This window comes from Rattus norvegicus, chromosome 8 (genome assembly GCF_036323735.1).
Source record: "Rattus norvegicus strain BN/NHsdMcwi chromosome 8, GRCr8, whole genome shotgun sequence".
NCBI lineage: Eukaryota > Metazoa > Chordata > Mammalia > Rodentia > Muridae > Rattus > Rattus norvegicus.
Window position 1 is genome coordinate 51,009,427 of NC_086026.1, and position 11,110 is coordinate 51,020,536.

At 44.3% G+C, this 11,110-nt stretch overlaps 1 long non-coding RNA gene across 1 annotated transcript in view; it reads right to left on the reverse strand.

The window, feature by feature from the left end:
- LOC120094127 (uncharacterized) overlaps positions 1 to 2,603 on the reverse strand; it is a 50,776-nt gene extending 48,173 nt beyond the window's left edge. The window contains exon 1 of the long non-coding RNA XR_005488114.2: positions 2,384 to 2,603. This is a non-coding gene — a long non-coding RNA (uncharacterized LOC120094127). The remainder of the gene's footprint in view (positions 1 to 2,383) is intronic.
- Positions 2,604 to 11,110: the final 8,507 nt, after the last annotated feature.

The following is an 11,110-nucleotide window of genomic DNA, read 5'->3' on the forward strand; positions in this document are numbered from 1 at the left end:
GCTACTCCCCAGCTCCCCCATTCATCATTCTAAAGGATAGTTCCAAAGATGTTTTGAGTGATTTTTTTTTTCCAGAATCTTGAGAATAAGTGTAAATCTATTAAGAAGATAGTGGTGAGAACAATGCTTCAGAATGCTTCCTTCTCACAGGCTACTTAACAGTAATGAGCAGGTACTGTGAGCACGAAGGAGTCTGCTAGACAATGTTCACCTGTGTGTGTCCTTATTGAGTGCTTCTGAGAACCTCATGTAAATAACATGAACAGTAACAGTTGGCCCTTACTGAGTGCCTCCTACCAGTCAAGGACACGGCTATGGGTTATTTCATCGAAATCTGTATTTTACAAATAAAACCCAAATCTTTAGAAAAGCTGAGAACCTTGCTAATGCCACGATAATATTAGGAGAGGTGAGATTCATGAGCACTTCTATCTGACTTGTTCTTAATGACTTGGGTTTATGTGCTGTGGTATAAGCTACAGGCCCTTAATCACTGTGGTACGATCTCCTAATTTCGAAACAGACCTATCATTTTAAATTATGAGTAGATGTGTGTGTGTGTGTGTGTGTGTGTGTGTATGAGTGTGTGTGTGTGTGTGTGTGTGTGTGTGTGTGTGTGTGTGTAGTAGGTGCCAACTCGTACTGTCTAGTTCCATGGTCAGTGACTTGTAAACTATATTGGTGATAGTGGCCCAACCAGGACAAAGGACAGTACAAGTGGGAAAAATCAGATCAAGTTACTCTAGGCAGATCAGCTCCTCTACCCTCCCCCACCCAAAAGCCAGGTTCGTGGGTGTGAGTCATCGTTGTCAGCAGAGGAATTATTTATGGAGTAAGCACCAGTCCAGGTGCAGCTTGAGGCTTTGCAACTTGTTTGCTGTTCTTTAGTTCCAGGTAAACCCTGGCGGTGGCAGGCCTCAGTCACCCCATCCTGATGACCTCAATGGGCACATCTATCTCTATTCATCTCTCTCCTTCAGCCTCCCCCCCCCATGCATATTTATAAAGACCTCAAGAATCCTAGGATCCCATAAAAATGCAAAGTACAATTATTATTAATGATGATACAGTTAGCAAGGAAGACATTTGTTATTTCTACTCAATTGCTTTCCCCCGGGAGCAGATTTTTTTTTTTTTTTTTGGACGAGGTGTTAATGTGCAGTCGGGGCTACTTTGATTCTCAGTCATTCTCCTGGAGAAAGAAGTTGGGCTGCAGACTAGGGCGGTGCCCTTCTCCTCCCTCTGCAGTACTGCACTGGCTGAGTCCTGGTTGCTGGTGTAGATGAAACTGTGGGTCTTTATTTGATTTCTGCTCTCAGGAAACACTGTCTTAGGATCAAGGGAACTAGACTAGGAGAGTTCCTTTCTGGCCGAGGTAGTCACTAGTCTGCAGGCAGCCCGGGCTCATAGATCTAGTTCTATACCCCCACTTATTCACCTGGAGCTAAGTGATTTTTTTTTCAAGGCGAAGGGCGAACACATTTCCTTATGTAAGCAGCCCTGTTCCTAATCACCATTGTTTCTCAGACCAGCCGCTGGCTGAGACTGGGAGCCATTTCCATTCTCAGTTCGCAGCCTTCCATTGTAATTTCAGAGGAGTTTAAAGAAAAATACTGAACCAGTCGGGGATTTCCCCGTAATGACCTACTTCCTCTAACACACACCAGAACCGCTTCAAATGTGAATTTCCACGAGGAAAGGGCTCCCCGAAAATCTCCATTATCCTGTGCCCTTCAGAAAGTACCTTGCCTTTCTTTGGGCTCCCATCCCCCGCTCCCACCCTCCCTCCAGCCCCCGCACCCTGCCTTTCCCTCCTTCTTAAGAAGACTTTCCCAGGTCCCTCTTGGCTGTGGTTGAACGACGTTGGCTGCAGTCCATGCCGCAACAAAGCCCTGGCATTCCAGCTGTCTGCGTCTAATCTCCAGTGTCAGCTCTCGTTAATGTGTGAGCGTGAAATCAGAGGGGGCAGAGCTGCACGGAATATTAAAACCATGATCAGAATTCCACTGAGATGCTGAGAGGCTGCGAGCACCATTAGAGGAGGCTGTCAAATCACGGCTTCGCATTAAATAAAAGATTTCTATCGGAGCAAAGTACAATCAGTGAATCGCTGAGCTAAATTAGCATTTTTTCAATTGGAGATCGAAGGTGATTTATTGTTCTACACGACATTAATGTAACTATGTGCTTGACCCGCTAAGGCAGCTAATTTTTCATTTAAATGGTTTCTTTCCTTCCCGGTGCAAAGGCTGCAATCATATTTCAACTTTGCCGAGCGATCAGAAAAGTCCTGGAATGCCGCAGAAATGCCGTCCCTCCCCTCTCCTTCCTTCTCTTTTTCCAGCTCCAGAGCCTTCCTCCTCCCCTCCCCTTCCCTACTAACCTCATGGCTGGTGGTCAAGGTCACAGAGGAAGAGTAATCTCAAAGCCACCGACTTCAAAGCCTCCATCAAAGAAGCCCCCACGTAGCCATTGAATTAAAAGGGAGTGGGGGAGGGTGGGGTCCAGGCACTGGCCGTTCCTATCAACAAGAAAAGACCCTTTAACTGCCCTGCTGGTAGGGCCCAATCCGGGGCATCCTGGGTCCAGTCTCTCTTGCAGCCCTCTTACTGCGCCTCCCCCTCACATCCTCCGTGCCCCCTCCCCGGCACACACATCGCCTCAAGATAATATACATTTCCAATTAGCAGAGCACACTCTAGCCATGTTCTCTTTGACTGCCCTAACTATCTTCCTTTTTGCTAAAAAGCAAAGCTGTCATTAATGCAACCCTGCAGCTCCATTAATCCGAGGTACAATGCAGCTTTTCTCTCTCGGGCTCCCCTGAACATAAAAACTACAGTTACTCAAGCACCCCTCTTCTATTTAGATCCCTCATCCATTGTCTTTCATTACATACCTGATGTAACACAGTAGCCATCGAAGCTCTTGAACACAGAACAGAAGCATGCGATTCCATTCATTTCCCAACGCCCTTGCTTTCAAAGGGCAGCTGGTATTTTTGTTGTGGTTGCTTTTAAGCACATGGATTTTAATGTCTGGGAATGAATGAATATATTTTAGGGTACACTGGGGCCCTTAACATGTGGTCAACTTGTTGGATTTAGAGCAAGATGGGAGTCCCGGCTGAACCCCGGTAAATTACATTTTCACATTTCTCTGAATTGCTTCTTATGGAATTAGTTCATTGTGTTCCACACAGAGAAGAAGGGGAGGAGCCGGCAAGGAGTGGTGGGCAGTGGAGCTGACATCTGCCTTGCCTTACCAATGTAAACGTGATTTCTAAAACTAAGCAGACATTGTGACAGTAGCTAGTGTGCATAGTTCATTTGTCTTCATCACATCCCGACGTCTACTTAGTGAAATTACAGATGGAGATACGTAGGGGAGGCATTAAAGGACTACCTATCCTTAGGATATGAAGCCAAGGACAGTGGCTGTACCGGGGCTGGCTGTGGACAGAAGAAGGAAGAGCGCTTTGCCTCCTCCGCCACACACACAGCCTCAAAACAAAAGTGATGAAGTTCCTTCAAGGGTCAGTGAATTGGGAGAAAACTTCCCTCCCACCTTTCTCACAACAGGACCTAATTGGCACACACACCCCTCCCTCATCCCCCACCCCCACCCCAGTCAGCCAAAAGGCCTTGGAGTGATGGGTCAGGGGGCTGACCTTTGTTCTGACGCAGTGAAAGGGCCTCTCACTAGGCCAAAGGTGGGGGTTAGGGTGAGTAATTGGAAACATGTACTTGCCACCGATGTGTCAAAGTTGCCAGTTCATGTCTGCCTCTCTCTAAAACATAGAAAGCAATTCCATCTCTCTCCATATTGACCATTCACTAAAATTCAAGGACTCTAAACAAGAAACATAGATTCCATCACTCAAAAATGGAGAATTTGGTCACCAAATACCTCCTGGGACTGACCACTGCTCAACCACTTCCCTCTAGGTTGGTTTCCACAGGATCTCTGCATCAGTTCAGACCACTGTTCCTCCTATCCTTGGTCATTCATGAGTATGATGGTTTGTATTTGATTGGCCCAGGGAGTGGCACTGTTGAGAGGTGTGTGGCCTTGTGAATGTAGGCTTTAATACCCTTGTCCTAGCTGTCTGAGAGCCAGTCTTCTGCTAGCAGCCTTCAAATATAGATGTAGAACTCTCAGCTCCTCCTGTACCGTGCCTGCCTGGATGTTGCCATGTTCCCACCTTGATGATACTGGACTGAACCTCTGAACTTGTAAGCCAACCCCAACTAAATGTTGTCCTTATAAGACTTGCCTTGGTCATGGTGTCTATTCACAGCAGTAAAACCCTAACTAAGACAATGAGCCCAAAGATGTTGCAGCATGGCTCCATTTCTCAACTTCCCATCTGCAGGGCAATCCCATTCCATGCCAAATCAAAGGACCCAAAGTCAAGGTTCAACTCTACCATGCCCTCTCTAAGTATAAGTTACCCTCACATGGCAATGTCTCCTGGAATATAATTCTATTCTTTGGACTTGGGACCTTTTGGGATATTTTGGTCACTGCTGGTGCACAGACTAAAACTTCAGTGCAGGGAGAGAAACGCACAGACACATAGTCAATCCATCTAGATGGTCTGTCACATGCTGAGACCTTAGCAAGCAACATGAACCTAAAAGGTTGGCAAAGGCTCGACTTGTGGCTGGGGAAGACAGGCTTTGGGAGTAGAAAAACTGAGGAAGAGGAAACAGTCTGGTAGCAGAACAGACTCTGTAAAGGGTAGCCAGACTGTGAGACTGTGAGTCACAGTGGTTGGCAGGTACGGTTCAAAATATGCTTAATAAGCAAAGGCATAATCCAGTAGACTTTTGGAGAGAAGGTGGAGCAAAGGACGGATGGAATCATTGGATCATTCCCTTCTGCTCCAATGCTCAATCCACGTCTCCAGAGATAGAAGTACTGTAATGAGTGACAGAGTCTTTCACCAGGTGAGCACAGAGAACAGACTCAATCCTCGGGTACAATGAGGTCACTACCAGAATAGGTGTACAGAAAGCTCAAGAGACAAACTCAAGAAAGCACTCAAGCCTTAGAAGCAGTTCTCAGGGGCCCTCATCTTACAAAAGATCACACGCATGATGCTATAGAGCAACTGTAAGGACTGCGTCTAGACTTAGATGCCTCTGTGTGTGTGTGTGTGTGTGTGTGTGTGTGTGTGTGTGTGTGTGTGTGTTTGCGTGCATGTGCTCATGTATGTATCATGCATTATACTCATTTCTCAGTGTTCAGCTTACTGTAAAGATGCCATATAAATCCCCCTTGTTAGGCACCAATGAGGAGGCTCAGGAATGTTCCAGCTGTATCAGATTTTGGGTTCAATGACATTGAAGGGTTCGTTTTGTTGTTGTTTTGTTGGGTTGTGTCTTCATAAAACATTTGCAAAGACTGGGGTGTATGATACTAGAAATTTCATATGTGATTCACTTAATCTCACCCCCATGAAACTCAATAAATTACTGCAGCAGGACTGGTGAATTAGGGGTCTATGATTATGCTCCTCCCTAAATTATGAAGATTGACATTGGCAGAAATACGGAAACTCAAGTTCCAAGGTCTACCTCCAAATGGCTCACTCTTCAAAAAACACTTTAAGCATTTGAAATATCCACTTGCAGAGGTGGCATTTTGTAGAAATGGCATTTAAAACATCCAGAAAATAATGCTGGTTAGAAAGAACCATTGAGAGTACCAAACCACAGTAGATGGAAATGATTTTATTTGAAGAATATTAGCTAATAACTGGACTCTCTTAGGTGTGTATCAAGTGCCCCGCAGTCTTCCAAACATAAAAGTACATGTATTAATATGATCTGATCCTCATACTGACCCAATAAATTATGTTCTATCCTCTCCATTGTAAAGATAGAGAAACAGGGCACAAAGGTGTTAACTGCCCCAGGGTAGTACATTCAAGTGCTACTAATAGAGCCAGGATTTGAACTCAACCAAATTTGAACTTCCAAGTCCACATTCTGGTACCATGATATGCTTCCAGAGATGAATGCAGCATGGCTCTCTGTTACTATCAGAATGCCTTCTAGATGTTTCAGGAAGGCAAATTGGAGTCCTATAGCTATGTTTAAGCACAAACGCTCAGAGTGAAGGAAGCTATAAGCTTAGTCACAAGGCCAGCTTTTATAAGGTTTGCCCATCCTTGTGCTTTTACCCCAGGACAAGCTTTGTCAAGGTAAAAACAGTCAAGTCAGAAGAAATAAGTTGGCTATAGACACTTTCAACATCTATTATCTAGGTCACTTCTGAGTAGCAGTAGCCTTCTCTTGGATCAGTGGACTGGACAAAGAACAAGTAAGTTTACTACAGGAAGATATCTTGAAAATAAGGAAAGAAATAGTCTTAGCCCTTAAGATTCAAGGAAGTTTTTCATGGGCATAAAGTAGGGGGAAGCACTCTAGGACTGAGAGAGGAGCATGGGTGGAACCAGAGAAGCCACAACTCCTCACGTATCCTCACTGAATCTTTTGTGCTGCCCTGTAAGTATCCCTGCATCCTCTTGGATCACAGTAGGTACCCAACACATATTGAACAAATAGAGTGGATGATGTTCTTATGAGTACATACACAAGTGAAGTTGGCGCGTGTGATACTGAATAATAATATTAACTCCAGCACACTGAAGGTGACATAGAAAAGTGCTGGAGAATAGCATCATCCAGGAGCAAATCTGGTTTCTGGTGGCCCCTGTCTTCAGTCTCTCGCCGTGCCATGGCATTGTCACGACATGTGAGAGATTTGTTTAGAGTGGGGGAAGCATATTTTTGTTTGCATTTGCTTAGCACATTGCTGTCGCACATTTTGCTCTGAGATGTAAAGTCATCTGCACGCACCGGTTGTGCAGTTAGAACAAAGTCAAAACAAGCGTCAGGCGGGTTGTCAGCCACATGGCCTAGGCAGATTGTCGTGCTCCTTTGCCCATGACTGCTGCTGTCTCTTGTACTCCACTGTGACTCTCCTCCTTGCCCCTGAAACCTACACCTACATCTTGACATCCACAGGGTTTAATTTCTAACTGGTTTACACAGAACACAGGCCCAGTCCACCAGAGGGATGATGGCTCACAAACTGCAAACCATTTTGTGTCAAGAGTCCTCTCACCTTTTATCACAGCATCTTCTGATAAAAAGATTAATTGAGCAGTGTGCCCAGGCCAAACAATAATTTTCTTTCTTTTAACAATCTACAAAAGCCTTCATTCAAATCCATGTCCATTCCAAGTTACAAGGAAAATCACCACACCTAGGGATCAATATCAAGATTATTGGTGTTGCAAAGCACATAAGCTCTTGCCACCAGTATGGCAGATTGGATACTCAAAATGAAGCCTAATAGTTCCAAATTATTTGCTCATTTCCCTCTGTCTCATAGCTGCCTCTACAGGCAACACAAGTCCAAGTTAATGGCCTAATTTTTCACAATGTATCTGTGGCCCATCAGTAGGATTACAGTAAAATCCAGTGTTCTCCATTATTCAACAGATCTTCAGGTAGTGCCCACCTTGTGTCAGAAGCTATACCAGGGTTTACGATGCAGCACACTACAAAGCATGCTTGGTTTCTCTCCTCACAGAACTTAGAGTCTACAGAAAGAACAGGTAAACGTCATGGATGGTAACTGTTATGGAGGACTGGGGATGCTTGGGAGAAAGAACAGTGAGTGAGAGGGCAGATCAAGCCAAGGCTCTGTGACCCATCAATGGTATGAGCAGTCAGAGGAGTGAAACAAAAGTCAAGGATGGCTTGTGGAACACAGATGATACACAGGAGAAACTTGGCAACCGGAAAAGGACTGTGAAAAATGCGAAGGCACAAGTTTTAATGGGAATTATGCCTCTTAAAGAGGAGCACCTCTAACTGATACGCTTGGATGACTGCCAAAGAAGACATTTAGCCAAAGATGAGCAAGTTCCATTTCTTGTTATATCTCATTTTATAAACTATGGAGGCCAAATCCCATGGAGGAGTGATGAACCTGTTCAAATTCTCAGTGCCTTCTGGTTCCTCCTTGGCAGTATTAAGCTCAACTGTACCCAAGTTCAGAGGTCAAAAGATATACTTGCATGACAATTTTTACCCAAACTTGTAAGTGGTTATATTATATGTCTACTTATTTTACCTTAGTTTTGAAACATTAGACCTGACAAGCACGCATTTACTCACAGATTACATATAAAGATGTGTCAAAAGCTAAGTACCAGATCAGGGCTGTAGCTCAGACGGAGGGGATCTCTTGCCTAGCACGTGAAGGCTCTGAGTTCACTCCCCAGAATCAGCCAACAACACCAACAAAAAGCCATACACCATTAAAATAGCCTTCAGGTATACATCCTACTTGTATAGCGTCAGAGGTCTATGGCTTCTGGCTCTCCCGGAATTGCTCTGCCCAGTTGGGGAGTCCAATCAGCAGAACCCCTACAAATAGCCCACGATTCTACAGTGAGAATCTAAAATGTTGCCCAAAGCCCAAGCGTTAAAAACTTGTTCTCTACATGGGCACTGGAAAAAATTTCCTGAACAAAACACCAATGGCTTATGCTCTAAGATCAAGAATCAACAAATGGGATCTCATAAAACTGCAAAGCTTCTGTAAGGCAAAGGACACTGTGGTTAGGACAAAACGGCAACCAACAGATTGGGAAAAGATCTTTACCAATCCTACAACAGATAGAGGCCTTATTTCCAAAATATACAAAGAACTCAAGAAGTTAGACCGCAGGGAAACAAATAACCCTATTAAAAAATGGGGTTCAGAGCTAAACAAAGAATTCACAGCTGAGGAATGCCGAATGGCTGAGAAACACCTAAAGAAATGTTCAACATCTTTAGTCATAAGGGAAATGCAAATCAAAACAACCCTGAGATTTCACCTCACACCAGTGCGATTGGCTAAGATCAAAAACTCAGGTGACAGCAGATGCTGGCGAGGATGTGGAGAAAGAGGAACACTCCTCCATTGTTGGTGGGATTGCAGACTGGTAAAACCATTCTGGAAATCAGTCTGGAGGTTCCTCAGAAAATTGGACATTGAACTGCCTGAGGATCCAGCTATACCTCTCTTGGGCATATACCCAAAAGATGCCTCAACATATAAAAGAGACACGTGCTCCACTATGTTCATCGCAGCCTTATTTATAATAGCCAGAAGCTGGAAAGAACCCAGACGCCCTTCAACAGAGGAATGGATACAGAAAATGTGGTACATCTACACAATGGAATATTACTCAGCTATCAAAAACAACGAGTTTATGAAATTCGTAGGCAAATGGTTGGAACTGGAAAATATCATCCTGAGTGAGCTAACCCAATCACAGAAAGACATACATGGTATGCACTCATTGATAAGTGGCTATTAGCCCAAATGCTTGAATTACCCTAGATCCCTAGAACAAACGAAACTCAAGACGGATGATCAAAATGTGAATGCTTCACTCCTTCTTTAAATGAGGAAAAAGAATACCCTTGGCAGGGAAGGGAGAGGCAAAGATTAAAACAGAGACTGAAGGAACACCCATTCAGAGCCTGCCCCACATGTGGCCCATACATATACAGCCACCCAATTAGACAAGATGGATGAAGCAAAGAAGTGCAGACCGACAGGAGCCGGATGTAGATCGCTCCTGAGAGACACAGCCAGAATACAGCAAATATAGAGGCGAATGCCAGCAGCAAACCACTGAACTGAGAATAGGTCCCCTATTGAAGGAATCAGAGAAAGAACTGGAAGAGCTTGAAGGGGCTCGAGACCCCAAAAGTACAACAATGCCAAGCAACCAGAGCTTCCAGGGACTAAGCCACTACCTAAAGACTATACATGGACTGACCCTGGACTCTGACCCCATAGGTAGCAATGAATATCCTAGTAAGAGCACCAGTGGAAGGGGAAGCCCTGGGTCCTGCTAAGACTGAACCCCCAGTGAACTAGTCTATGGGGGGAGGGCGGCAATGGGGGGAGGGTTGGGAGGGGAACACCCATAAGGAAGGGGAGGGGGGAGGGGGATGTTTGCCCGGAAACCGGGAAAGGGAATAACACTCGAAATGTATATAAGAAATACTCAAGTTAATAAAAAAAAAAAATAAAAAAAAAAAAAGACAAAAAAAAAAAAAAAAAACTTGTTCTCTGAGGTGGTTCTGTGGGGCACTGTATAAGAGTTGAGGTCTTCAGGTCGCTGATGGCATGTCTTCAACAGGGATATTAAGACGATAGCCTCGTTTCCTGCCTCTTTTTAAAATTTATTTATTTATTCATTTATTTATTTTCCATTCTGATCATGAGGTGAACAGCTTCTTTGGTTCTACTATCAGGTTCCAAATCATTACAACCCACCAGCCATGGGCTGAAACTTCCCAAACTGTAAGTTCAAGAGAATCTCATGATTTCCACCTGAGTGTTCAGGGGATGGTGTTTTGAAAGAAGGCAGTTGTCCTCCACTCTATAGCTAACAAGAAGGAGCTGTGATGACCATATCTGTCTCTGGCACTCTAGGCTCAACCAATCCTTCATGTTTTTGTGCTGAGACACAAGGCTGAGAACACACGCAAAGTGAAATAGTTGGAAGCATTCGCCCTCACAGCCTCTTACTTGCCATGCCTTTCTCCTCCTTTTACTTTCCACATACAGCCATACTTTCTTCCCCTCAGAACTCCTCTGAACACCTTCCCACTATATTCTCTGTGCCTGGATGAGTCTCCAGGTCATATCACCCATCACATCTCATCTACCAGGTTTTGATGTCCGTGGATCCCTACAAAGAAATAATTGGGCATTTGCCTAGGAGTTTAGTGACCACTCTCTTCCTGTAATATGAAGGAAGGAGCTTAATATATGCGAGAGTGCTGGGAACTCCCTAGATTGTACACAAAGACATTTCCAAGGACTGTTTGGGAAAACCTCCCATCATATTCTAGCAATTGTTCGTATCTATTCAATGTCTAATGATTTCTTGTTCTTGACCTGGATCTGTTCTTTCTCTCCTTTTCTAGACACCAAGCTAATGAAATATAAGTTCCTTCTTATTGAAAAGCAGCAGTAAATACCTAGGGATAGCAAAGGCAATCAGTAGTTTTGTTAGTTC